At 49.6% G+C, this 27,807-nt stretch overlaps 1 protein-coding gene across 3 annotated transcripts in view; it reads right to left on the bottom strand.

The window, feature by feature from the left end:
* LOC144158616 (uncharacterized) overlaps window positions 1–27,807 on the bottom strand; it is a 256,142-nt gene that overhangs the window by 153,761 nt on the left and 74,574 nt on the right. The gene's annotated exons all lie outside the window — the stretch shown is intronic.

Here is a 27,807-nt window from a genome sequence, read left to right as displayed (position 1 = left end):
TGCTAACGAGGCCTGAGAAGAAGAAGCACTCCTCCTCGGATCGGCAGCAGCAGAGTTTACCGCACGCTTATATAAATCCGCAAACTCCGAGGAGGCGCCATCGATCCATTCCGAGAGACTCCCGCAGGGAGCGATCGAAGCTTCCTCCAAGACACGGCCGTGTCAGCTTTGACGACAGCCCAGCAGAGACGTCCGGCTCGGGCGTCGGGCGGGCCCGGGGGGCTGAGCACCGGTACGCGGAGTAAAGACGTGTTTGTTCGGCTAACCAACCGGCGTCTCTCTACAGATCAGCGCGCATTTCCTGGTCGAAAGATTCGGTGCTTTAGCCTTCCAGAGCCCTTTACTGCAGCCGATGATGATGATGATGATGATTGCTATTGGTTTCCCCTTTGAAGGGGGGTGATGACATGTCATCTTACCAAAAAGGACTAATATAACTATGTTTTACACTCTTGGTTTAATACTAGCGCTGCTTAGGGCAGGCACTAAAGCTTATTAGGCCCGAAATACTTTCTTTTCCCTGTTACAGGTGGTAACTGTCCTAGGCAATATTCCCCTCTCTGCTTTTCGTCCACCAGCATTCTAATCTAAGCCGCCACGCCGTCACGCGCGCTTCACTGCAAAACAGCAGTGTTTCGCAGCGAAGTAGACTTGCAGTTTCACGCTGGGGCGCACGAAAGTGTAAAAAACGACACAAAAATGGCGCGTATAAATAACGTATAGGAAGTTGTCGTATTACTCAGATATTACGAATCGATAACAAATAAAGACAATGGGAAAAACCGAAGTTGTTTTTGTGTGTGGGGGTGTATTTACACCAATGATTCCATACGCAGTTCTGATGTATTGAGGTAAAGCTCATTTTGCTCCTTGCAGTGATAAGGTCGGAGACGGAGGGTATCGCCCTCCTCGCAACCGGCCCCAATGTGAGAACGACACAGGTTCTCTAGACCAAATTCAGTACTCCAATAAGTGTAAGCACAGTTGGTCTATTTCAGGCACGACCGAGATAAGTGAACGGCGTAGTGAGGTGCCGTAACCTCGAGGGCAAAGATGTAATAAGACAGAAAACACGAAATAACCTGAAAAACGCGCCACAAAGTGAAGTCCTGGGGATTCAACGCGGTTTGAGGAGCAAAAAAGATGGCGCGCGAAATAACGGACAGCGCTAATTCATGCAAATCGACCGTTTCTCCCCAAACCTACAGCTGCACAGCACGCTACGTGAAACACTGATTGCGCCCAAAATCCCATTATTACCCTCGGAACCTTCTTTTTTATACATAAATCCCGCTATTCCCATCATGTCTTTTCATCTCTCTGTCGCTCTCTCCCTTGCTGACGTCATTATAACGGCCGCTCGCAAACGCGGCGGTCAGTGGCGGTCGGAAATCGCGCGGGCCTCGCACAGGGAACAGCAGCAGCAGCAGCAGTGAGAGCGGGGGTGGTCCACAATCTTCGCTGAATGTTTAATCACCCGCGGTGACCGTCGTAATTGGTTAATGCAATATTGACCACTCGGCTGACCCTCCGCCGGCAGCGCGGAGCGGCTCCATAATTAAACCGGCCACCACTGTGCGCGCGCGCTCTCGGCTCGTTTTATTTTCATCGGGGGGTCACCACACCGCGGGGGTCATACGCCCCCGTCCAAACTGCGGGCCACGACTCGCCTTTACCCTGGCGACCGCTCCATGACAAACAGCCCCTAATGGAAGAGACTGCAGCGGTGGATATAAGGCGTAGAGAAACTGAGCCCAAGACGACCGAGGAACAACGAAAAAAAAAAAAGAAGAAGAAGATGCGACCGCGCCGCAGCCGAGTGAGTAAACGCGTGCGACAAAGGGAAGAGAATGACCTTGACGTCATTCGGGGACAGCTAGGAGTTAACGTTGTTGCGACAGTTACAACCGCAGTAGTAAGAGGTGAATTCTGCGGAGTACGATTATGTCTATGCAACCGTTATGGTTGGTAGGGTTGTAGTGCACCATCCGATCATCGTTCCTGCGATCCCTGCCGGCAGGGTGGAGAGCCTTTTCGGGTTTGTGGTGTGTGGCCGACAAAAGCGGTTTACAGGAATGCAAGAACGAATGGTCGAATGTTATTAGGTTTCTTATGTGTACCCTACGGAGGCGTTACTTCGGCGCTCGCTCTAAAAAAACGGTCAATCTCTCTCTCTCTGTTTTACGAAAATGCGCTCAAATGTGCACACCAGCCGTATAAAGACAGTTTTCAAGAAAACAAAAACGCGTTAGGATACATTTTCTCGGACTGCTCATAATGGCGCGACGTTTATTTCACTACACAGCAAATATTATCGCTAAGCAGTACCTTCGTCAGCTGACGACTGGTAACCGGGACTATCTACCACAACACAGAAAAAAGAAACAGATTTTTCAAATGCCCGTCGTTTGTTTCTTTCTTTTTTTTTTTTCATTAGTTCCATAATAACTGCACCGACGCTCATACAGGAAAAGGACAAATGAGTGTTAAGGTGACGAGCCCTGGTGCTGCTGCTACGGCACCCACCCGGTGGTGGGGCGTCCCTAGACCGACATGCCCTAGCCTTCGCTGGCAGTCCAGTAAGCAACTAATCCTGACTACGCCAAAGGAAACCATCGGTGGCTCTGTGCGCATATAGGCCTGGAACGGCAGGCATCCCTTTCAAAGACGCCAGTCGTTCTTGGGCTACCGTCCGTCCGTCCGTCCGTCCGTCCGTCCGTCCGTCCGTCCGTCTGTCTGTCTGTCTGTCTGTCTGTCTGTCTGTCTGTCTGTCTGTCTGTCTGTCTGTCTGTCTGTCCATTCGCGCGACTTCACGTGAGACAGATGCCAGAAGACTATTGTCTTTCGACGTCATTTGCAGCAAAGCAAGTCAGGCTACACTGTAGTTCATCGCGCGCCCAAACCGCACGAAGAACAGCGTACGCAGAAGCAGACAGCCTCAGCCTCCGAAGTGAAAAACAAAGCGGCTCCTTGTCTCCTCCGTCAGTTCACGCATCAAGGCCGACGACGAGACGCGTCCCGCCCTCGGCACTGAACTTCCCTTTCTCCGACTGAACACTGCTGGACAAGGTTGCCCTCTTGTTCCCCCCTCGCCCGTTCCCAGCTCCCGCGTAACATGAGACGGCCGTCCCCCGGCCGGCCAACGCCCGGTTGCGTACTCGCTCTGACTCGACTCGTACCAGCTGTTCGTTGCACGCGCCACGAAGCTCGACTACCACCGAATGACACGACGCCTGACTTCTCCGTCGTGATGGGTGAACAGGTGCGTTGAACGCCGTGAGCTTCGCCTTTAAAAAGGACTTTGCAGAGACCAGATAGTGCGGGGAAGATGGCAGTTCGTGGACCCTGCTGTGCGCAGTAGTGACGCCGGCCGCTTCACCCCCGCACGCCCACGCCGCCGTCGCCGCCACGCATGCGCTCTGCGCTTGCGCGGTTCGGCGGCGCCGGGCGTCGACGTCGTCCAACGAGCAACTTGCCGGACGCGCGTGGAACAATGCGAGCCCACAGCAGACCGGATGCCGCCGGGACCTCGCAGAGGGTGAGGGGGCGCGTCCGTGCACGCGTATGCAAACGGCGGCGGCACGGAAGAAACAAAACAGACTGTACCGCGCCAGCGAAACAGCTGTTCGTTCCACAGGCTCCTGTTACACTAGCAGCCGGTGGCCGCTTAACGCTGCCGTGCCACCGAAAATCGCCGCCTGAAAACACGCAGATCGGGTACAAGCTCGGGACGTAGGAATAGCAGTTTGCGCGGATACTCGATATTTGACTTTCTCACAGGGGTGTACGACCTGCACGGGCGTAAAAAACAGCACGAAAAGCACAGTAAAGAAGAACCACTGCTCGAGGTATGTCTAGTGCGGTCGGGCCACATCAACGATCTCATCATGCACGAGATTCCCAGGCACGGAGGGAAGAAGCACTCGGCTGCAGGCAGTTTGGCCGTGCCAACATACCCGCCGCGGTGGCTCAGTGGCTAAGGCGTTCTGCTGCTGAGCACGAGGACGCGGGTTCGATTCCTGGCCGTGGCGGCCGCTTTTCTGGTGGAGGCGGAAAGCAAAAAGGCCCGTGTGTACGAGATTTTGGTGCACGTAAAAGATCCCCAGGTGGTCAAAATTAATCACGAGCCCGCCACTACGGCGCGCCTCATCGCTTGCGTTGCGTCGGCACGTTAAACCCTACAATCAATCAATCAGTCAATCGTGCCAACACACTTTGCTAGTCTTCAAAGTACAGACACGGGATTCAGATTACGGGCATATATTTCCCTCTGTGGACACTCCTAGTGTTGTTTGTTTGTTTGATCGATTGTTTGAACCATTGGCTGCTCGCTGCAGGCCCCAGCAATGCCAGTAGCATCGCGCGCTGCAGCAGCTTACATTTCTGTGCACTAAGCGTTGTACGTGCACGTGGTTAGTTTAGATCTGTTTGCTCGAATAGCAGCCACATTCCAGTTCGAAGACAGTGCAGGCCACGAATTCCGCAGAGACACAGAGGTTCCTCAGAGCACCTAAACAAGGTACTTGACCACCCTTATTCACGAAAAGAATGCGCATAATTGAGCTAAGAGAACGTTTCATTTTAAAGTAAAAAAAAAAATACCGAAAACGTTTGAGTACAATGCCGAGTACAATAATCCCGAGAGTACAATAACATCGAGAGTAGAATAATCCCGAGGGCAAAAATCCCGAGGGCAAACATCTTGAGTGCAATAATCCCGAGTACGAAAATCCGGAGAAGCCCTGAGTACAATGAGCGTTTTTCCCAATGAGCACCGGTTGAGGACGTAAACCTCAAAGCGTCAACCTAAGCTTAGTATAAACAGGCCTAACGTTCGTAACTTTCAAGTAGTACCGGTACAACATGCCAAGCGACGACTCATTGTACGTCGAGCTGTAGATACCGGTTGACGACGTTACACGTCAAAGGGAGACATTAGGCCTAACGTCGCGCCGTCAACCCGAGTCGTCCCCTCTCCCTACTGCGCGTCAACATTTGCTCAAGGGAGTTATAAACCGAAAAATAATGGGACCTTCATAAGCTTCGCCACATTTTAGCCGAGGTACGCTAATGCTGCTGGCATCCTAAAAACGCCAGGAACATGTTTTATCTTTCAAGGCAACGACGACAACAACTACGCGCCGGTCATCCGTCTTCCTTAAGGCCCGACTGGGAGGCTCAACTCGCCTCAACTCGGTATAAATATTGCGCCCACGCCGTAGGCGAGGCGGCCTAATTGAAAACGCGCCGTGAAGAAAAAAGCAAAGAATGGCGCTACTTCCCCAAGCCCATCCAGTGACGGTGAGCAGCAGCGTCCCCAAGAGGGAGCAGCACCATCCTCGCTTGAAAGGGAAAAGGGAAAAGAACTTAGGCAAGTTTCTTAACAGGGAGAAGAGGTGCTCTTTTATGCAGTCGGCGCGAGGCGGCGCAGCTGCACACTGGCGCAAAATGTCCTCTTCTGGCAACAGAGACCAGGAAGGGAAAGCCGGGGAAAAAAAGTGCAATGGGGAAGGCGACACTCATTAGCGAAAACCCATTAATTGGGCTCCGCAAAGGCGGCGCCCTTAATAAAGAGCCGCGCGAGGGAGGGGGGGAGTGAAAAGCGAAGAGGAAGTAAATAAAAGAGGGAGGGAGAGAGTCCGCACCCGAAATGTCTCTTTTCCCTTGGCCCAACCTTCCTTCTTCCCTACGATTCCCGAAGCGCCCAACCACCCGTTCCCCCTTTCTTCCCGATTTTAGCGGCGGAGTGACGACAACCGGGGTGAGAAGGTTCGCAAGGAACGATTTGGAACGGCATAGCGCTCGGGCGCGCGTACGAATTTGCTTCGTGCGCAAACACAGACGGCGAGAGAGCGAATCGGGGAAAGCGGTTAGGGAAAAAGGGGGAGGAAAATGGTTTAACGGGACCACTGGAGGAGGCTCCCTAGCTGTTGTGCGCACGCGTGCTCGTTTCGCGCCGACGCTTGTAGCGTGCACGCGATTAAGGAAAACCGGCAACGCAGTGGAGGAAGCAGGCGTTGCATTCGTAGCTCTGCCGAAGCACTCCTTCCCGTTTTCCCGTTTCTTTTCCCTCGGGGCATTATTCCAAGTGGCCCGCACCGAAAGTCGGAAGAGAAACAGATGTTGAGAGTTGTGCCGCACCCGTGCATGCGAATGTGTGCGTGTATGTATGTATTTATATATATATATATATATATATATATATATATGCAGTGCAGCCCGCTTATAACGAACACATCGCAAATAAATTCGTTATATCCGTTTTTCGCTATATCTGGACAACATATATGTATTTGAATGGTAATTGTAAACGAGCACTTGTTCGTTATAGCCGGGATTTCATTAAAACCGGAAAACCGGGAAAGTGGGAGGTCATAGAAACATAGAAACACTTGAAGAATTTTTTGAGACAGAAAGTGGTGAAAGAATGCCCGCCGGGTGATTGGCATATATATATATATATATATATATATATATATATATATATATATATATATATATATATATATATATATATATACAGAAACATAGGTCGGCAGTCTACAATGCCAAAGGAGGCATAGGGGTGTGGTTAGGCTCTTTTCTTTTTCACTACGGTTAATTACGTAAACATTATTATTTTTTTTAAATATACAGAAGAAAGAAAGAAAAACACGCGCCCAGAGTGGGGACCGAACCCCCGCCTTTCGATTACATGTCGAATGCCTTACCAATTCGGCTATCTGGGCGACTGTGTTCTCCTTCACTTTCTGGGCTATTTATATTTACTAGAAGTGTATCTGACGCTTGAGGGTGGTAGCCAGCGCCACTCTGACTACACGGGGAGATTCGACATGTAATCGAAAGGCGTGGGTTCGGTCCCCACTCTGGGCGCGTGTTTTTCTTTCTTTCTTCTGTATATTTTAAAAAAATAATAATGTTTACTTAATTAACCGTAGTGAAAAAGAAAAGAGCCTAACCACACCCCTATGCCTCCTTTGGCATTGTAGACTGCCGACCTGTGTTTCTGTATTTCCTCAACGAGCCCCTCATTTCCTTATTCTATATATATATATATATATATATATATATATATATATATATATATATATATATATATATATATATATATATATATATATATATATATATATATATATATATATATATATATAATATATATATATATATATATATATATATATATATATATATATGTATGTATGTATGTATGTATTGCACACGCGGTTCGACTAGGAATCGTCGTCGCCTTCGTTATTTCCGGAGCTTTCTGTCGAGGGTGCGCGAGTACTTCCATCTGTTCTTATTCAAGTTTTTTACTCTAGTTTTTTACTTGCTCCGCCTTCTAGCGTTGATTGCCTTGGCTGCGCTTGTACCTTTCTTTCCCTTCTAGATTTCTGGAAATGGAGAAGAAAAAAGGAATCGCGGCGAGTCATTTATCAGGAGCAATTTGCGTTACAACATAATGGCCTTCGTCCTCCAGACAAGAGTTATACACTTTGCCGGGTTTTTTTTTCCGTTTTTTTTTATCCCTCGAACTCCGCACGTGTCATTTAGCTGCCACTTCCATGCGACACCACTGACATCGGTTTACCCTACGAAACACTTTCCGACTGTGAAAAATGTTCCTGTATTTTTTTTTATCGAGCAAATTTCTCACATCTTAGCAAGGTTCCTCTGCGCCCACTCTAGGTGCGAAGAAAAAACGTTGCGGTAGACTTTAGCTCGCTCTTTATGAACCGACAGTTCTTGTTTCAGCGCGTTCAGCGCTGGCACGCAAATAAAACGAAAAGACAAGTTAGCAAGTTTCTACCATAGGGCAGCTTGCATAGCAACAGACGAAAACGTCATTTATACTAGTGATAACGTTAACGCTTCGAACATGTAGTTTTAGAACCAGCAAGAAGTACTTAAACATGTGCATTCGTGCACACTCGTTTAAGGTGAAGCCAGTGGGGTGACGTACAGTTGCGATGACTGTCCCGGTTGACCGAACAGCACAATAGCTGGGTAAACTTTTACATGCAAGTTTTTTTTTTTTTTAAAGCGAGGCTTTGAACCGCTACCCCCAAGGGTTCTGTCGCGACCGTTGGCTTCAGCAGAAAACTCCCGCGAACAAATAAAAGGTCACTGCCACCGCCAGGAATCGAACCTGGAACGATTAGAGAAACGGAGCGAGGGCCCGTTGTCTTACCGATTGACCTACGAGCCCACGCGGAGGCGGTGGAGACAGACGGTGCACTCACCGAGCACATCCGCAGGTTCACCCCCTGCGTTCTCGCTGAATGCCACGTGATAGCGTCACGCGACCTCTCGCGCCGCTGTGCGCTCCGCCCTCAGCGCGCGTAGCGGCCGTGTGCCCCCCTTGCGTATGCGCTAGGAGTTATAAAAATTAAAGGAAACTCACACCAACACATGGTATCCCACTTCTCCGTGTCTGCCGTCGATCTCGTCGCCTCCGTCGGTGGCGGCAGAGAGGGAGGACAAGCGAGGTCGTCTAACACCGGGTTTGAGCTTCTCTTATAAAACAAAAGTTTCCACTTATGCGCTTCCCCAAGGCAACTCAACCAACCACCGTTCATGAATCCCGCATTGATTTCCCCTTAGCACAGAATATCTCTTTTAAGTAATAACGGGTGTGGTTACGTGCATTTCACTTGTCTTTGGTTTCACTTTTTGTAGAGCCACGTGTGTGAATTCAAGCGACATCGCATGGGTAATAGTTGTAGGTGTCGTTTAAAGCTTCGCTTTCCAACCAGCTTCACATTGAGAATTGGCGCGCATCTTTTTTTTTTTTTTTTTTCAGACGCGTGTATACTCACAGAAGGGAGCACGACTGGGAAGCCGACCGCGATGCCGCGATGGAGTTTACGGCGTCGTACGAATGAGCAAATGGAGTAGGTCAATCCTGACTATGCTGGACGGGACCAACTGCTGGTGTACTCACCTGAAAGAACAGAAAAAAAAAAAGAATCATTAGATTTTTTATTTTTCGCCACCCACTGATGATTATCTGATCCCTAGATTGGGTCTGTTCCATGCTCAAAGGAACATCAATAACTACAGCAGCATCAATAACAACAACAACCATTCGAAGTGAGCTTAACGTTTACGAACGCTTGTGCGTTAAAACAGCAAAGACACACAGCAAGCTAGCTATTATTCTCAAACCAGCACCGCGCTCCAGAGAACGCTCACAAGAAAGGTTCAAGAAATATAAAAAAAAAATGAAATTCCGAAAAAATTCCGAAGTTACCTTCAACCTCTGCTGAGGGAGCTTTGCTAACGAAATTGAAAACAAACTCCTCTAAAACCCGATCGACTGGCCGACAGAAAAAAAAAGCATGTACTAATAATGCAGTTAACACCGACCTGTATTGTTTCTAAAGCAGCGAGGCGGCATAAACTCCCCGTTCATTCGCTAGGTAAAAAGAAAATGGCCGGCGTTGTTTTGTTTAATTATTTTTAGCTTTAAAAAATTCCAGCCTCACGACTCAAAACAGAGGCGACCTTCGCCGAACTCGAACCGGCCTTCAGCGGAGCACTCCTGCCTCGAGACTTACCGCTAACGCTTTGTATGACGAAACATTCTCCTCCAATGATCCGAACGCCGAAATATAATAAATCGGTGTGTGTGCGGCACTCGTCGCTTTCTCCACCACTCCTTTCCTCTTCCTTTCTTTCTTTGTGGCCGAAGCAAAATTCGACTCGGGGCTATTAAATCCACCCCAAACCTCGCGACGCGTTATATAAATAGCCCGGGAATTCTTCGCGAATTCCGCCTGAACGCTTCCCCAATGGTTCGCTTTAACGCTTTCACTCGGCCCACTTCTACATTTTATTCGTTCTTTTCAAGCACCGTGTACTTTTCTCCGCGTCGCGGCGGCGGCGGCGGCGGGGAACCACGCCGCCAAAGCGCCAGAAGTCAGCGAACGCCGAAGCAACGATTGCTCTCACAAAAACAGCGGAACAGGCCGGAAACAAAACGCAGGACGATAGAACGAAGCGACGGGCGATACGTCGAAAGAAACGGTATAGATATGGAGTAAGAAGAACGGAGAAAGAAGAACGCACACGGGGCGCTCAAAACTGCCCTAAAAGTTTGTCAACGATGAAAAATCGAGAAGAAGCAGACAGATAGATTTGAGCAAAACACGTTGGCGCGACAGAACTCCGCCAGCCTCCCCTGTTCATATATATTTATGTCGCGTATTTACGAGTATAAACAAAGGGGCGGTAAACATCTAAATGGAAAGAGAGAAGGCGACGACGTAGAAGCAGCGTAGAAAGTAAATGAAGGAGATTTTTGTGTGTTTCTTCGGGATAGAAGCGGCTGTGATGCAGTGACATCTATAAAGGGCCCTTAAAAGCGGGCACTGGTAGTGCGGGGGCTGGTGGAACAGGGTCGAAACGACGGGGAACCGGAGGGGAGGAAGGAGTCTCCATTTTTCAAAGGCCGCGTATATTATAGAAGCGGGTCGGCCTCGCCAGCTCCCCGCTTCGCCGGACCTGGAGAAACACGCAATCACGCGCCCTGAACAACCAAGCGTGTGCGCACGACGTACACGAAGGCGATGCGCCCGGTCCGGTCCCCGAAGATAAAAAGGCCCGTTCGATGAGTTTCGATGGCGGCTCGGGAGTGGCGAAAAAGAGAGAGAGAGAGAGAGAGAGAGAGAGAGAGAGAGAGAGAGAGAGAGAGAGAGAGAGAGAGAGAGAGAGAGAGAGAGAGGGGGGGGGGTTATAGCCGACAAGATGATGGGAAAGCGCCACGAAATTTTATATGTTTGTATTAGATGTCGATGCTTTTTAAGAACCGCGGAAAGTAAAGGAAGAAATGAAACTGCTGCCTAAGATACAGTAAAAACCCACGGTGCAATGAAACCGTTTTATACAAAATCTCGCTTAAATCTAAATGTGTGAAGGCATGTCCTGCAGTGTATAGAGAGGCCATCGTGACCGCTATTAACGAGCACTTAAAACGAAGCCAGTTTGTTGAGTTGTTCCGATCAAACCGGCTTAAGGGCGACTCACCGGATCACATTCCTATGGAATTCACTAATTATGATACACGGCCTTAAAAAGTGCCGTATACCCATACGATAGGTTTTACAAATTCATAGAAATGTGCCTAACGGCCTGGTTTGCTTCTTTTAGAGATATGCAATTTGCTTACTGAAATAAAAAGTAAACAAGAAACACATTTTTGTTTATATAGCTGTCACTAGATGGCGTCAGCTGCCTAGCAAGGGACAGGTTTGTTTTGTTTCCTTATTTCAGTAAAAAAAAAAGTATATTAAAAACAAAAAACAACTAGCAGTGGCTTAGCTCAGCTATGCCAGGATATACGTAGCGTGGGCTAAGGTTCAGCAATCCAATCCAATTCAATCCAGTCCAGTCCAGTCACTGCTCCTCGCGCATGCGCAGCCCGGCTCTCCAGGAGCCACGCGAAACGGCTATCAAGCGGCTCCGGCGCAGCGTCAGACTTGGCTACTGCGCAACGGAGGCGCACAGCTGGGCACGCGCCGGCGCAAGTGTGTCTGCCGCGGCTATGACCGGCGAATGTGCAGACCCAATTCTCTACAAAACCGTACTCCAATTGGATTGCATTTCCAATCCAATCCAATGCAATCCATTTTAATCCAATCCAATCCAATCCTCTTCGCGTTTGCGCAGGAGGGCCGTGCTGCGCAAGCGCGAGGAGGATTGGATTGTATTAGATTGGATTTGGATTAGAATGGGTTGTATCGGATTGGATTGGACCACGGCCAGTGTAGCTTACGCTACAAAAAGCAAACTAGACCGTTTGGAGAATTTTCATGGATCTGCAGAAGGTTTTACAGGTGCACGATGGTATTTCAGCCCGTGTGTCATGAAATCGTAAGACCCATAGGAATGTAAACAGGTGGGTCCCCCTTAAAAGAGGAAGTAAGACTGCTTCGAAGTGGGATTGGAAACGAAATTAGGTGCGCTGTGAAGCCTCACAGGCTTAACAGCACCAGTGCTAAGGTAGGGCTCAGAACTTGTGCCCGCAAATAAGAGCGTGCACCCGCTGCACTACTCGGCCTCGCCATCCTGTGAGTGCAGCGATATATACAGGCGAAGAACAAAAACAAAGAGAGGCTCTGAGAGGCTGTGCTGGCAGAGGACGACACGTAAGATGACTGCATATAGCAAAGTGACAAAGGTTTATTTTATTGTTTATAAAAAAAAGGCAACTGCTTTTTAACGCAAAGTTACCCGGAAAATGGCCACTTAGGGGGAAAAAAGGTCACACAAAGCGGGGTACAGCCAAACTTGTTTTCCTAGTACCTGGCGTCATTGTTCACAAATTGGACACGACAGCGGAAGCGCTGTACACAGACGAAAGACGTTGCACAAATAGTGGGTGGGCAATTAAAAAGGGGAGAAATGAACGCAAAATGTGAGGAGGGCGACGAGGAACAGCGTCAGAAAAAAAAAAATAAGAGGAGGGGAATTTTTATTATTTCGTTTCGCTAATGCAGCGTGTGTTCTTCTCGACGTTCGTAACGGTATAAAGACGCGCGATAATCGCGACCTCCTGAAGACGCCACACAAATTTACTACACAATAAAGATGTTTATCCTCCTCTTCCTCCTCGCGACGGAACGCTGCCACATCCGCCCGCGCACACCGCTAAAGTTGTGCCTCACGTGCCGTATTCCCGAACTGCTGTCATTACTAAAGTGAAAGCCTTAGATGTCTCATCAAACGCGAAAAGTTGCCGTAGTCGCCAACTAGAATGGCCACCGTAGTGAAGAGCGAATAAATTGGGTTCGTGTAGGATTTGAACCCAGATCGCCAGGGCAGCAGCTTAGTCATGTAACTACGGCGCTAACCCCGACCGTCGGTGTGTGCGTCCGTCCGTGTGTGCGTCCGTGCGTGTGCGCGCGTGCGCATGTATATGCGCAAAATACAGTGAAGTTTCCAGTACATCCCAAGCTCTCCGAAGAGCCGTGAGAGAGGAAGAAAGATGGTGTAAGGCATCCTGGAGAGCGCACGAGCGAGTCCGGAGAGCGGCTGCTTAACGGAACGCGGCGGGGTGGCGCGGCGCTCACTTGCTTTTTCACACACCGAAAAGAAGCGAAGGGGGCCCAGTACGAGGCCTTGGAGGGTGCCGGACGGCGCGCGAGGGAGGCTTCTTTCCCCCCCTCAACCCTGATTCAATTTATGGCTCGGAATGATTTGTGGCTCGAAATCGCCGGGGCGCACGCTGCTCTCAAAACACTTCTTCGCTCCTTTTCCTCCTCTTTCTCGAAACAGGGAAGAGAGAGGGGAGAGCGGGGGGAAACTGGGTGGTGCGCCGTGAAAGCCAGCGGGAGACGGAAGTTTGGAAACGAAAAAATGAGACGGTACAAAAATAAATGGATCAAAGTTTAGGGAAGAAGTCATAAAGAGTGGGCACGCTCGAACGGGAGAAGAACTGAAATATGAACGCGGGAAAGGACGGAGCAAGAAAGGATGAATGGTTTGCAGAGATGAAGGGGTGAAAAGAGAGAAGGGTTCGGCCTCCGTCCTGGCCCCGAAAGCCATCGATCCCTCTCCATTGGTTGCTGCTGCTGCTGCTGCTGCTCCGAAAGGCTGCTTCCCTGCAGGGCTCTTGCTGCCAGGAGCGGGAAGGGAGGAGGAGATGCTGCACCGCGAGGCAGCGCGCGGAAAACGCGGGAAAGGACGGTTTACAAGGGTCGCATAGGAAGGGCGCTAAAGAGCTCGCGGGTTATATAAGGCCGGCTCCGTGTTGATTTTTCCGCTTCCGCCCCCCTTTCAGCGAGATTCTGGAGAGCGAATCTTTTTCCGGTGAGAAAAAAACACTCGACGCTTCCCCTACCCGCGTACAGCGTAGGTGTGTGCTGCCGGGTGTTTCCGAACTATCTGCCGATTTTCCGTGCCACTTCGCGGAGCGACCGGGAAGTTCAAAGTTCAATGTTAAAATTTCAGTTTTGCGCGCCGAATGTATAAACGGGTGGGTTACGGGAAGCGATGTAACTCAGGGCACCGAAAGTTGGGCGAGTTGGTAAATCATCTTGAAAGAAACACACACAGCGCGCAAAACAACAGGACGAAAGACGGAGGGATGTACAACACAAGCGCTGAACTCAGGGCAATCAGTTTATTTAAACCACCCGATTTCTCTAATGTGCGCCGAAACGTTGTACATACCAGTTTGTTGTTTTTGTCGCCATAAAGAAACAAATCTAACCAGCGACCTCGATCAATCGGCCACGGCATATCTGCTGCTAGGCTGCAAAACCCCGGGATCAAAGCGAACTACACCATCGTAACACAAACGCGCGACAAACACGCGACAGGTTGGCGAGGTTGGAGGACATGGAAGCTGGCATTTATCAGACGCGTGGATTTAAATAAACCTGAACCCTATTAAGTGCTGCGAGTAGAAGCAGGGACTCGTGCCTGGCGCTGCTATCGGCACACACTGCGCATGCGTGAGTCCAGCGCATTCGTAAGAAGGACATCCTGGTGACGCTTAGCTTCAGGGTAAACCAATGCGGTACACCGCTACGAAGAACCGTGAGCGAACGGAGTTATGTCAGCGAAACAGACACGACGTAAGCGCGGAGGCGGGTCGCAACCAACTCGTCCATCGCGATGACTCGTCAAACCTGTCTTGATTCGACGATAAACGCGTGCGATGCGGTATCTTCGCGCAAGATAACGCTGCAACAGAAGATAACGTGCGACGACAAGCAGAAGATCGGAAGTGTGCGACCATAGAAAAAGAAGGACGCGTCGTATGGGCCGAAGAACGCCGAGATGGAGTAATTTCTGGTTCCTTCGAACCGCCTGACGAGCCCGGACCTTGGGATCCAGCGTGAACTGGTGAAGAGGGCCTGGACCGCCAGCCGAGCTCAGGGTATCCCGGAATAGGGAAGCCCCCCACCGGGCGGGTGCCCTAACATCTGCACCAGCTTGACAAATAAATATTTATTCATCATCATCATTCCCGCCATTCCGCGCCACCACGGGACCACAATTGTAGAAAAGGCAGGCTTTGGACGAAATAGTATAATAACCACAGCTAAATCAAAGTTTAACCAAGTAAAACCAAGAGCTAACGAGGCTAAGGCAAGCTTTCACTTTGCCCATCCACGATTAGCTGATGTAAGAAAAAGCTATTTTTTGTGTGTTTAGCTCGCTTCTTTCTCTTGCCGCTTTTTCTCTTGCCCATTAACGTAGCAACCAATTTATTACTCATGGTGAATTTTAAAAAAAGAACGCTACGAGGAGGCTCCGTTCTGCCCCTGTGTTTTACCGTAAATGTGTCCAATCCGAATGTGTCCAAATGACCGTAAATCTGTGCGCTCAGCAATGTTGACATGCATGAACTGTGCGCCACCAGTTCTAGTAATATGGGATGGTTTTACTTCGTCCTGAGACTCAGTATTATCGAATACTTATAAAAGCTTTCTGGGTGTTTCTTCGGAGCACAGAACTGGGCAGGGTTTTGTGAAAAACTGTTCGTATATGTGACACAATTTTGTGCGAACCACCCGACATTTTCATTTTTATAATTTTTTTTAAATTTCCCTATATGATCTGGCGTAGAAAGCCAGCGCGACCGCTCGGCTAGCATCACCGTTTTTCACTACTGTAAACTCTCTCTCTACATATATAGAGCTAATAATTTTTAGCTGCACGGAAAAGTGCGGACAAAAATTTAGTTCAAACCCCCCAAAGCACAGGGTTAGTAGGCAAGGAGTGCTACGCATTAAAAAAATCCCGGGCCATCTCCACTAACGTGAAACCTGGGGAGGGGCGAAGCATGCAGTGTATGAGTGCATTCTTGGCACCTTGGCGTTTTTGCCCACGGAGATGAAACCGTTGGAGGGTAGAGGTATACAGCTTTGCAGTAAAGATCTCTTTTGTTTGAAGCACGAAGCTCTCCAGCGCGAGGACGAAACGAGTGTCCCGGTGTTTTTTAGTAGGCGTTATGTTCTAGCGCGAGGCGTAAACGAGTGTCCCGATGTTTTAGTACCGTGACCACATGATATCACGACGACATGAGACGCCGACAGCCCGAGCCCCCTTATAATCGTCCCACGCAGGTAGGCCCGGCGACTTTAGGAACATAGCGCATACACAGCTGTCATATTGCAACCACCTATAAACTCATATGCAGGTCGAAAACGAACAGCCATGGCTTTTTATCGCAACGCAACAAAACACAAAACCATGGTCCGCAGCAAACCCGAGTAAAAAAAACGAGAAACAGGCTACCCGAACAGACACGCATTTTTAGCGTCGCAAAAACATTTACAGACTCACGGCAGCGAGGATAATCGGGCCGTACAAGCCGGAGAAGAAAGACTCGATACGGAAGCTCCCTCTGCGTACATGATCCTATAGCGACCGACCGGCCGGCGTATAAAAGAACCGCCTGCTCGGAACTTCCGTTCGCGAAATAATAACGTCGGACGTTGTACCACGCAACAGCAACAACAATGGACCCCAAAAAACAGAAGCCCCCCTCCCCCTCTTTTCACAAACACCGGGAAGAGGAGACAGCTTCTGCCGGGTAAAAAGATTAAACGTATAATAGGAACGACGGGACGGCGGCTTGGGCAAACACGCCAACACACCAACAAACACAAACAGAAAATTACAAGGGGAGCAGTATTTTCATCTCGAGATCCCGGAACAAACAACGCAGCCGTACAACCCGGAGCGCTCTGGAGAAAAATGGGGGGACCGGCCGATTTTTTTTTTTTCTTTTGCCTCCCAAGAAAAATTATTTTTCCCATCCGAATTTCCGATTTATTTATCTTTTCTCCGGGCGGCGCCGCTTCACCGCCGAAAGCGGGAGGAGGACGAATGAAGACGGACAGGGGGGCCTTGTTTGGTTCCTCCGCATAGATCCCCGTGTTTTTATTGTTCTTTTTTTTTGTTTTTTTTTTTTTTTTGTTTCTTCCTTTTTGCAGTTTTTACGTCTGCTATCGGCTCCCCACACCACTCGCACGTTTTGGGTTGGAGTCTTTACACAGCGTTTAGTTGGTCGGGAGAAAAATAAACTGGGAAGAACGAGGGGAAAAAGCAAGACCACGCCGCGAATGGCGAGTAAGCGAAGTTGAGGAGCCAATCTCGTCAAATTTCCCCCGTCCGCAGCTTCCCCCCCCCCCCCCCCCTTTCCCCTCCGTTTTCCCTTAGGCCCCCACTGCTAAACCCGGAGGAGGATAGCGTGCGTTCCATTCTAAGCGGGCCAGAACTTTTGGCACACTGCGGATATTTGCAAAGCTATACGAGCACCCAGAATTGCTCAACTAATCGTATCAAACAGGTTCCCAGATAATTTTCAAGCCCAGCAAGACGATCCCGAACATGCCCACCGAATATATATGCTTGCATTTTATTCATACGCCTAAATTTTGTTTTCATGGAATAACGAAAACGGCGCGGAAACACTCGGACAAGGACTACGGGAATAACAAAAATTGCAGGCATCCTAATTAGGTCCCAAGAGCTGTCATGTTGTCTTTGTTATAACACTCTTGAACACAAAGACTTGAAGGCTCCGCATACATTACAACCACCGGCTTTGCGGAAACTGCAATGCAGCCTACAGCTGGAAACACCCGTTGTTAGGTTGAACCTTGCTAGTCATTCACTTGTAGGATAAACGTGGCCAGTCAGTTTTTGTTTTCTTCAGATGGAGCTGTGTACCAGGTCGACACTAACTATGAATTTTAAACAGCTTTATTTCTAGAAATAGTTAGCGTGGACGCGGAGACACGACATCCGTTCCGATTTATTTGAGCCGCAGTGCGGCGCCCTGCAATTTTATAAAAATAGCGACAGAAATAGATGATTTAAAAATATTGGAATAGAAATTAGAAGTTTACAACAAATACGTTTTCTAAGTCTCGTTATTTTAGAAAAAATAGCGAAGCGTAGAAATAGCAGTAAAAGAAGCAGAGAATCCCTGAAGCTGGCCGCTAGGGAGACTAATTACGCCGAGTTTCATTTACACGCCATGATTGCTTCAGATTGATTGATTTGATTGATTGTAGGGTTTAACGCGCCGACGCAGCGCAGGCGATGAGGCGCGCCGTAGTGGAGGGCTCCGGATTAATTTTGACCACCTGGGGATCTTTAAAGTGCGCCGAAATCTCGTACACACGGGCGTTTTTTGCTTTTCGCCTCCATCAGAAAAGCGGACGCGGCGGCCGGGAATCGAACGGGCGACCTCGTGCTCAGCAGCGCAACGCCTTAGCCACTGAGCCACCGCGGCGGGTATGATTGCTTCAGAGTGAAGTTTCAAACGCTACATAATTCCCGCCTGCTTGCCAGTACATGGCCGCCTACGGCGAGAGTATGATTACAGAAAACGGCTGCAACTCTTGTTTTATCGAAAGCATACCGAAACAGATTATATGATCGACAGTTGGCCGCCAAGACGACGCCAGCATTACGCCGAGTTTCAGCTATTTTTCATGACTACGTAGTTCACAGTAAAGTCGTTCCCCCTTCTGCACTCTTTGTGACGTGCGCGAGGACTTGAACCACGTATTATGTGAGTGTACGCAGTATACAGCAGCTAGAACGTCCCTTCTAGTGTCCTTGGGTCGTCCGCTTTCTACAGGACTAACTCTAAGTGACGCGCTAGGCCCTTGGTCGAACTCTAAACGAGCATCTCAAGCAACAAAAGCTCTATTGTCTTTCCTGCGAAGCACAGGACTTGATCAGACTCTTTAAACAGAACTCTATTAATGAGTGCATCATCTTCATCACAGTCATTATCATCATCTCCATCGATTTCATTTTTTCATACATTTGGTGTAGCAAGCTAGGCGCCTTGGCCAGGCTAACCTCACCAGTATCATTAAAGACTATTCTCTCTCTCTCTCCGCCTGCGCTAGTACAGCTTCGCTGGTATTCTATCTTTGCACTCACTAGTAGAAGGGCTGTATTCTTTTTTTTTGTTTTCTACAGCAATGGTCCCCTCCTCATTGTCAACCTTCAAGCCACTACAAAATTACGAGGCCAATGCAGTCGAGCCCGCTTATAAAAGAACACATCCGGAAAGTGAAATCAGTTCGTTATATCCGTTTTTCGCTATATCTGGCCACAAAAGCTACGCATACAAATGGTGGCGGTAAGCGCAGATTTGTTCGTTACAGCCGGTATTTCGTTAAAACCGGTTTCGCTATAAGTGGGCTAACACATCCGGAAAGTGAAATCAGTTCGTTATATCCGTTTTTCGCTATATCTGGACACAAAATCTACGCATACAAATGGTGGCGGGAAACGCAGATTTGTTCGTTACAGCCGGTATTTCGTTAAAACCGGTTTCACTATAAGTGGGCTAACACATCCGGAAAGTGAAGTCAGTTCGTTATTCCGTTTTTCGCTATATCTGGACACAAAATCTACGCATACAAATGGTGGCGGGAAACGCAGATTTGTTCGTTACAGCCGGTATTTCGTTAAAACCGGTTTCGCTATAAGTGGGCTATACTGTGATTGTTTTCCCATTTGCAGCTTTTGAAGAAACTTCAGTCCCGTGGCGCTGTTATTCCCTGTCAACCGGCACCTGTTATAACTACGGGCAAAGGGTCAGTGGTTGGCGTCAAAACAGCCGTCCGATGCCGCGGGCCGCGAATAAATCAAAGCATAAATCAGAGCTCACACGGCGTCCCACACGTTCGCGCAAAATGCCACCACTTAGCCGGCCGCCTTATCGCGGCGGCGCAGAGGCGACCTTCTTCCCCTCCGCGCACCCGACCTCGCTCACCCTTCCACGTCGCATCCCCACGCCAATGCGCACGCAGGTCCCACCACTCCCTTCGTACGGCGAGTATTGAATTGCGCCAAACTTTTGCCGCTCGTAATTGCCGCTAGTTTTCTGCAGTACCTTCCAGTAAATCCTCATACTCAATCTAACGCCGCAAAAATATTGAGCCACGGGTGGTTCACGCTCGTTTCGCGTTTTTTTTTTTTCTTTTTTTAACATCGGGGCTGCTATTACTGGCCGTAAGTTCGCCTTTGCAGGAAAAAATACTTAGAACATGCCGAGCGCTCGAGAGCGCGTGCCTCGCGGCGACCGCCGGGTCCTCGGAACGCGCAGTGGCTTTAGCAAAAAAAGAAAAAAGAAACACCAGCGCCGTCGTCAAGCGCTACCGAGCATGCAAAAAATATATATATAAGCTGTAGCAGTAATGCTAAAGTTTAAAAGACACCCTGGGCGAGAACTCTCAGCATGGAGAACTTTTTAGGCCCCTGGAACAGCGAAGACAGTGCGGTGCGGGGTTTTAAAGCTCTTGTGCGTTTTCTCAGAGACTCTGGACTCGACTTCAGCCTGTGACTGCCTCTGGCTTTTCTTGTTTGTTTTTTTATGTGTGTGTGCGTGTGTCCGTCTGGTGGAGTTTCTTTCGTTTTTACTTTTCTTTTTTTTATTATTCATGTAAGCATATAACCCTCATCACATGTTCACCAACCATCTGAAGTAGCAAGTCCAGCATTATGCAGGGCTCACCTCCTCGGTATCATTAAAGTCTCTCTCTCTCTCTCTCTCTCTCTCTCTCTCTCTCTCTCTCTCTCTCTCTCTCTCTCTCTCTCTCTCTCTCTCTCTCTCTCTCTCTGTATGTCTGAATGTCTGAATGTCTGTCTGTCTGTCTGTCTGTCTGTCTGTCTGTCTGTCTGTCTGTCTGTCTGTCTGTCTGTCTGTTCTGAGAAAGTTTCCAGCATCCGCGACATTTGCCGGCCCCATAGACCACATAAGGCTTTCATTTCACCCCAGTAATGCGATATCGCTATAAGGAGAGTCAACTGAATGAGCTGCACCCAAAGTTCTCCACCGGCACAGAAGACGTAACGCGCTTCGTCTGCGCATCGTCGGCGCCCTCCATCGCGCGCATCGGAACCGGCGGTCACTTGTGTTTGTACTCGCTCGCGTGTTTACAAGCGCCGGCAATCGCCCGCGTGCATACCGCACGCGTCTCCCTCTTCAAGCGCGTACGCGTCTGCGCGTTATTCAGAAGCGGCACGGGCAAGGGCGACGGGGGCGAGCGTTTATCATAAGACCCGCTGTTTGTTCAGCCGATGTGGGATCGAATAATGGCGGCCGGTCGAAAAAGCGCTCGCGCGTGCCGCGGCGTGCGTACGCGGACGCGCCGACGCGTGGCGGCTCCGAGGTCGCCAGAAACTGCGACGAAAGGAGAAACAAAGAAAGGAAACGTCGGACCACCCATCCTTCGCTCCATTTTATGTCGCCGGAAGTTCTCGGTCGGGGGGCGCGTTAATTAGGCGGCGATCGTTCGGGTTTGCGTAAAAGGAGCGTGCTGGCCCGCGTATACGGAGAGGCCCTCCCGATCGACGGCATCGTCATCGTCGGTTAAGTAAGACGTCCTGTGGCCGGGCGGTGATACGGAACGGGACTTCGAGAGGGCGTTGAGAAACAATGTTTAGAGCCGCAAACTTCGATTTCGATATCGGTGGCCTCACGCTCCCAAGCTACGCCTCGGCTATAAGCCGCGTCGTAGTGGAGGGCTCCGGGTTAGTTTTGACAACCTGCAGGGAATCTATGACGTGAGCCGAAATATCGACACACACGCGTTTTCGCCCCCCATCAGAAAAGTGGCCACCCCATCATGGATCGACCCGCGTCCTCGGGCTCAGCAGCGTAACGGCTAAAGTGAGTGAAACTTTATTGAACACCCATGTTAATGTACATGAGGAGGCAACCTGTTAAGGCGCCAATTCGTAGCGGCTTAGCACTGAGCTACGGCGGCGGCGAGTAGAACCGCGAACTTCATGCAATAGTACTCCGCCGCTCATGCCACGTGACTTCAACCCTCTTCTCTCTCGCCCTCCCACTCATCACGCTTTCCCCCTCCCCTCTTGCGACTACAATTGTAAGTGAAGGTGAGAGCATGCACGAAAAAAAAAAAAACGCGTAGGAACCGGACTCCCACCACGGCCTTCGTACCACGGAGCTAAGACAGAGCCTCTCCATCCCAATGACAGACACTGTCTGCCGTGCCAGCCTCCGGACGACTTTTAACTGCGGAGCTTTTTTATGTTTGACCTTAACCCGGTGGCAATAGCAAAAAAAAAAAAAAAAAAAAACAAGAAAGCTGTGCCGCCTGTAAAGGCTGCACCACCGCATGTAGGGTATCGTGACAGTGAAGAGGGCTTTCGCCCCTGATGATGAAAATGATGGGGTATGTGTGGTCTGCGGAAATGAAACAGAAACTATGGGGCACATAGTGTTAGAATGTGAGGGTATCCATCCAAATCTACATGAAGGGAATATTGGGCTTTCAGAAGCCCTAGGATTTAAGGGTATCAGAGAGGAAGTTAACTTCAAGGCTGTCGAGTGGACGAAAAGAAGATTAGAATGCTGGTGGACGAAAAGCAGAGAGGGGAATATTACCTAGGACAGTTATCACCTATAACAGGGAAAAGAAAGTATTTCGGGCCTAATAAGCTTTAGTGCCTGCCCTAAGCAGCGCTAGTATTGAACCAAAAGTGTATAACATAGGTATATTAGTCCTTTTTGGTAAGATGACATGTCATCACCCCGATACAAAGGGGAAACCGATAGAAATCATCATCATCATCATCATGCTCCAGTGTGAGCACAAGAAGCGTATGCCTAGGCGCACCCAGTACTATACCAATACTGGTACTCTATCAATACAATACTATACCAATACTGGCACTCTATCAATACAGTACTATACCAATACTGACAGCCTTCTTCGGCTATAAAACGCGAGAAAATTGGCGCGTCTTCCACTAGTGGCGGAAGCCTGGAGAAACAGTGGATTTCCGGGTCGACCTATCTTATTCCCCCCTGGAATCCGCTGACAGTGTGGAGAACCGACCGGAAGAGCCTTCTAAAATCTGGCTGAACCTGGGGCGGTATTCTCGTGACTGTCCCTTTTGAAAACGTCCCTTTTGAGTCCCTTTCATCGTGACGTACTTCCGGTTAAGCATTGGGCGTTGGCAGCAGGTTTGTTGCGCTTGCGTTACGTCACGTCCGGTTGTTTGCTTTTAGCCAATCAGGGCTCGCCAAAAGGGACACTTTTGAAAGGGACGCAAAAGGACAAAACTCGAGAATACCGCCCCTGGCCTCACCCCGAAGCACTAAGCGTAGCCTATAACAAGAACATCGCAAAACATAACAAAACTTAGAAAATACCACCAAAAATACCAGCAAATACCAGCAACTTAGCAATACCGGAAGAAGCTAGGTGGACCACCAGCTCCGCTGTTTCTCCAGCCTTGCACCAGTAGTGCAAGACGCGCCATTTTCTTTAGCCGTGCTTGAAAAGCTGAGCCGGAACGCCGTCGTACGGCGCTGTAAGCATTGCGTTAACTATAAAGCAAAACGCGCGGTTAACTTACCGCGCCATCCGCCTCGCTAACAGAGATGGCGGCGGGATTTGGCGCCAAAGGTTAGCTCGCCAAGGTGGCCCGCTAAGTGCGCCAAAGAAGGTTCCACAAAGAAAACTGGGGCAGGGCCAAGCGTAAGGGGCTCCAGATGCAAATACCTCGCGTCTTCGTCCGTGCTGCACGCAAGACTGAGTCCGATTCCCCGCGCATCTGTTGGAAACCGACCATTGGAAACACCTGACGGCCGGTGCCCTCTGAATGCTCTTTTGGAAAGAGCGATTGAGGCAAAGTAGGGGGGGGGGGGGGGGGGGAGAAGTTAATGCCCAGCAATCTCATAGAACCTTCTGGGCTGCACGAGGCGTCTGGGCTCTATTAAAAGCTTCACTCCTTTTTTTATTATTTCTTTTTCGCCAGGGCCCCTCAGGGACGCACCCTTCAATACCGTCGCCGACTCTTCGCTCTGGGAACGCCAGAGGTCATTCTCGCGCCGACGCCCCCGCGTATTCCATCCTCTCGGCGTCCGCCGCGCTTCCAAAGCTCCCGATCCTCGGAAATAACCTCGCGCCGCTTCTTATCCCATCAAAGGAAAGAGCTCACACTTGACCTCCTCGCTATCCTTCCCGGAGAAAAAAAAAAAATGCACGGCAACTCGTCAAGAACGAGAACGCACCCGCTCTCTCCATCCTCCTTTACCCTCTCCATCCTCCGACCACCGATGCAGACTCCAGCGGCAGTCGCAATCGTGCGCACCCGTATAGCGAGTCTTGTGACGACGCCTTTCCACGGCTGAATGCACCGCTGGTCGCAGGGGTCGTCCCCTACGCCGTTTCAGATGCTCCAAATTTCGCTACTCAGCTTCTTTCCTCCCACAGAGGGGGAGGGGGAGGAAAGAGGGAAAGGATGGAGGCATAGAGGGGTGGAGAGAGGGAGGAAGAGGAGGATCGCCATCATCAATCCTGCATTTCTTGTCCCCCGGTCGGAAGGGGTCCGCACTGCGGGGGAATGGGACGCGGTGGAATGCGGCCGCCGCACGGGATCGAAGAATTCTGCCCCGGCGTTCTCCGGCTCGGCCTTGCCCTGCGCAGCTTTTGACTCCACCCTTTGGGCTCCCGCATTCGACTTTCCCCTCCACTGGCTGCAATGAAAGGGAAACGGGGTCCCCAATATCATACACTCCGGGACCGACTTCGAGCGGTGTGTGTATATATATACCCACCGTGTATAGGGTTATTGCGGGCCTCGCGAGTCTCTCCCTGGCGCCAGCTGCTTCCCCCATCCACGACACCACTACCCCCGCCCCCTCACCCCCCAAAAAAAATCGAGAAGGCAGAACATGAAAAAGCAAAAGAGAAACACTGATAAGTGTTGGAAAACAAAAAGGTGCCAGCCAACGAACTTATGCTAAAGTAAATGTGACCAACAGTTACTCGCGGTGCTGTTTCAATACCATAACTGGACGGCGCCCAAAATTTTCGTATTTGGCGCTGCTCGAGGAATGCGAATTTGTCATGACGATTATAAGTAACCTTTCATAATTAAGCTGCTTTTGTTCGTTATTACTGGTGGCTACACTCAACGTCCTTCTTTGAAAACGGCGCTGATTTGTTCTACTACACGTCCGGCCGTTATAACGGAACTCAACTGCAAACACCACTTGCGGGGCGGTTTAAGCAAAAGCTGATTTTAAGCATTGCAATGGGCCAGCGCATTGGAATGCGCAGCCCGCCGCCGGTTTTGGTCGAGTTTGCCTCGTTGCCAAAATACGTCTTGGCCTGAGTGAATATATCCGGGTAAACGAATTCTATAGTCAGGCGTGTTGTGTTGCTGGCTCGACTAACTGCTACGGACACTCGTCAAGCTCTCATAAGCCAGTTAATATCTATCGGTTTCCATCACAACAGCATGAATGACGCGACAACTCTATACGGTTTGTTCGAAGGGACGTACGCACGAGTTTGATATTACTGTGCGTTCGCGGAAACACTGTGGCAGTTCACAATTTTAATGCGTCGCATTCTTTGCCGAGTAGCCCCACAGCCAGGACCGTGTAACTCCCGGCATTTCCACAATAATGCAGATTTCGCGAAAGTTCCACCTGTAATCGTAATAAAAGCGTGACTGGAGATAATTGGTGGAACGAATTTTTTTTTTTTTCTGTAACCGGAAGCTTTGTGCCTTTTGTTTCCCAGTACTGACGGCACGAGAGTCTGGAAGCAGACTTCGCCCGCCCGCGTTTGTCTCTGGCACTTTATCGGCAAAGGGAGGAATTCAACAGCCTAAGCTAACACCGCACTTACGCCAATTTGTACAAGAAAAGGCTGGCTACCTAGCGCGTTAAAAAATGTAACAGCAGTGCGCAAACGAACGTGAAGCTGTGCTTTTCAATGCGTAAACATTCTTCTTCGATTGCTTCAAAACAAACTTTGCTTCCTTGTTAAGCCATTCAATCATTATAATGACGTAAGTGTGCACGACGTCCTTTCCTCTTTATCAACGACGAATGCCACCACCGCGGACTGCTTGAATCGGCCGTCCGTGCTGATTTTGCCGGTATCTAGCCTCAATGATAGCTCTCGGTGCACCAAACGACATGCAAACATCAATACGGCATGAAAAATTTGCAACAGTAACACGGAGGAATTAATGAGCGGTTTCAGCTTCATATCGTAGCTTGGTGCATTGGACGTCGTCTGCCAGACTGCGCGAAGGCTGCCCTTGGCACTCGCGAAAATCGTACACGAGATGCGCCTCGTAAAGGCTGCCCATATTTTCCAACAATTCCGATCTAAAAAACGCCTCGCGATTATTTAGGCTTTGAAAGCCGCAGCGTATAACAAGAGGCAGGGTTCCACCGGCCGCCGCATGCTGCGCCGCTTCTCGTTCCATTGACGAGCATTTTGCCACAGGCGGCGTTGTTCGTCGAAGCGACGGTGGTGCCCTACAACGAGCGACCGGTGAACCCTCGTGATGACGAAGTTTTCGGAACAACAGGAATGATGATGATGGTTGGATGTTAATGGCGTAAGGCCAACGAGGACAAAGAGCACCAAAGCAGTGGTTATGTATGGGGGATGAAGAAACTCTAAAATCGCTCAACGAAAGCAAAAGTAAAATCAGTAAAAGACAATGAGGACGGCTGGTGTAAAAGGCCAGGGTGTGATTGTGCGTGGTGTGAAATTAGGTCTAAGAAAAAACTACGCGTGATAGAAAATGAGGTGTAAAAATGTGATTTCACTAAGAAACGTAAAAGTGCGTTGTAGAGGAATCATGGGGTCATCGATATCCGCTAAAAACAACGCTGGGTGTAGTGGAATATGTTGTCCGTATAGTTGAGGGAAGTGTTTGCGTCTTATGCGGAGTGCTGTGCATGTAATGAGGATGTGAAGTACGGATAGGCCCTCCCCACACCTGCTACACAGGGGTCTTGGAGATCCAGTGAGCAGATGGGAGTGTGTCGCGTGTGTGTGGCGTATCCGTAATCTAGCTAGGGCAACTTCGATGAATCTGTTGTGCGAGTCAGTAGTGTATCGTCCTAAGCGTGGTTTTATTATGCGCAACGTTGTCTGTCTGTACTCCAGTCGGCTTGCCATGTTTGGCGAAGGTGTCTTATGTGTGGCTTGAGGTCGGTGTAGGTTATCGGAACAACAGGGAACTGGTTTCGTTATAACCGATACTTTATTAAAAATGGGTGTGATTTGATCTCAGGGGACCGTAGTGGGGACCATAAAAACAATCTCGTTGCACCCGGCGATTTCTGTATATGACTCAGTGCTGCTTGACGGATCATCGTGTATCTTAAGGAGGAAAGCGACCTGTATTATACCTTCCTACAACTGCATCTTTTAATTATTTTACATCATTTCGAAACATCTGCCTTACCGCTGCATCATACTGAACACTTGCCGTCGCACGAAACGCGGATACCAGATGGCGGCCCAGCTGCACCGACACGCTGTATGCAACTGTTCGACTGGACGCCGGCAGAATGGTCAACGATTCGGAGTTCCACACACATAGAGGGAGCGAGTGTCGCCAAAGCCGCTAAACAAAACAGGACGCAGGAAAAAAAAAAGGTGTTTCGGATCGTTTCGACGCTACGTGCGCAAGGCAAAATAAAGCGCAGAGGAAGGCAGCCAGAGGGCGGAAATTCGGTCTGCGCCGGGCTGGCCGAGCGGTCGCGCACTTCCGTTCCGCGCAACCTGACACAACAGCAGGGACACAAACGTGTCAGAAACAGCCGAGGCACACACACACACACACACCCTCTAGATAAAAAGCCCTCGAAAACTGTAGCATCCCCATAGTTTTATTTTTAAACCTCACAGCCCACTGGTTGAGAAAGCTTACTTTAGTCGATGTTTATCTCGACTAATACGACGCATTGAACGGCCGCCGTTGGTCGCGCTACGCAAGGGACTTCTCATCTCCAAGGCGTTG

The sequence above is a fragment of the Haemaphysalis longicornis genome, unplaced genomic scaffold (genome assembly GCF_048455015.1).
Source record: "Haemaphysalis longicornis isolate Haplotype H1 unplaced genomic scaffold, Haemaphysalis longicornis Haplotype H1 scaffold_10, whole genome shotgun sequence".
NCBI classification, from domain to species: Eukaryota; Metazoa; Arthropoda; class Arachnida; order Ixodida; family Ixodidae; genus Haemaphysalis; species Haemaphysalis longicornis.
The sequence above is the reverse complement of the archived record's forward strand: the minus strand, read 5'-3'. Positions and strand labels throughout refer to the sequence as shown.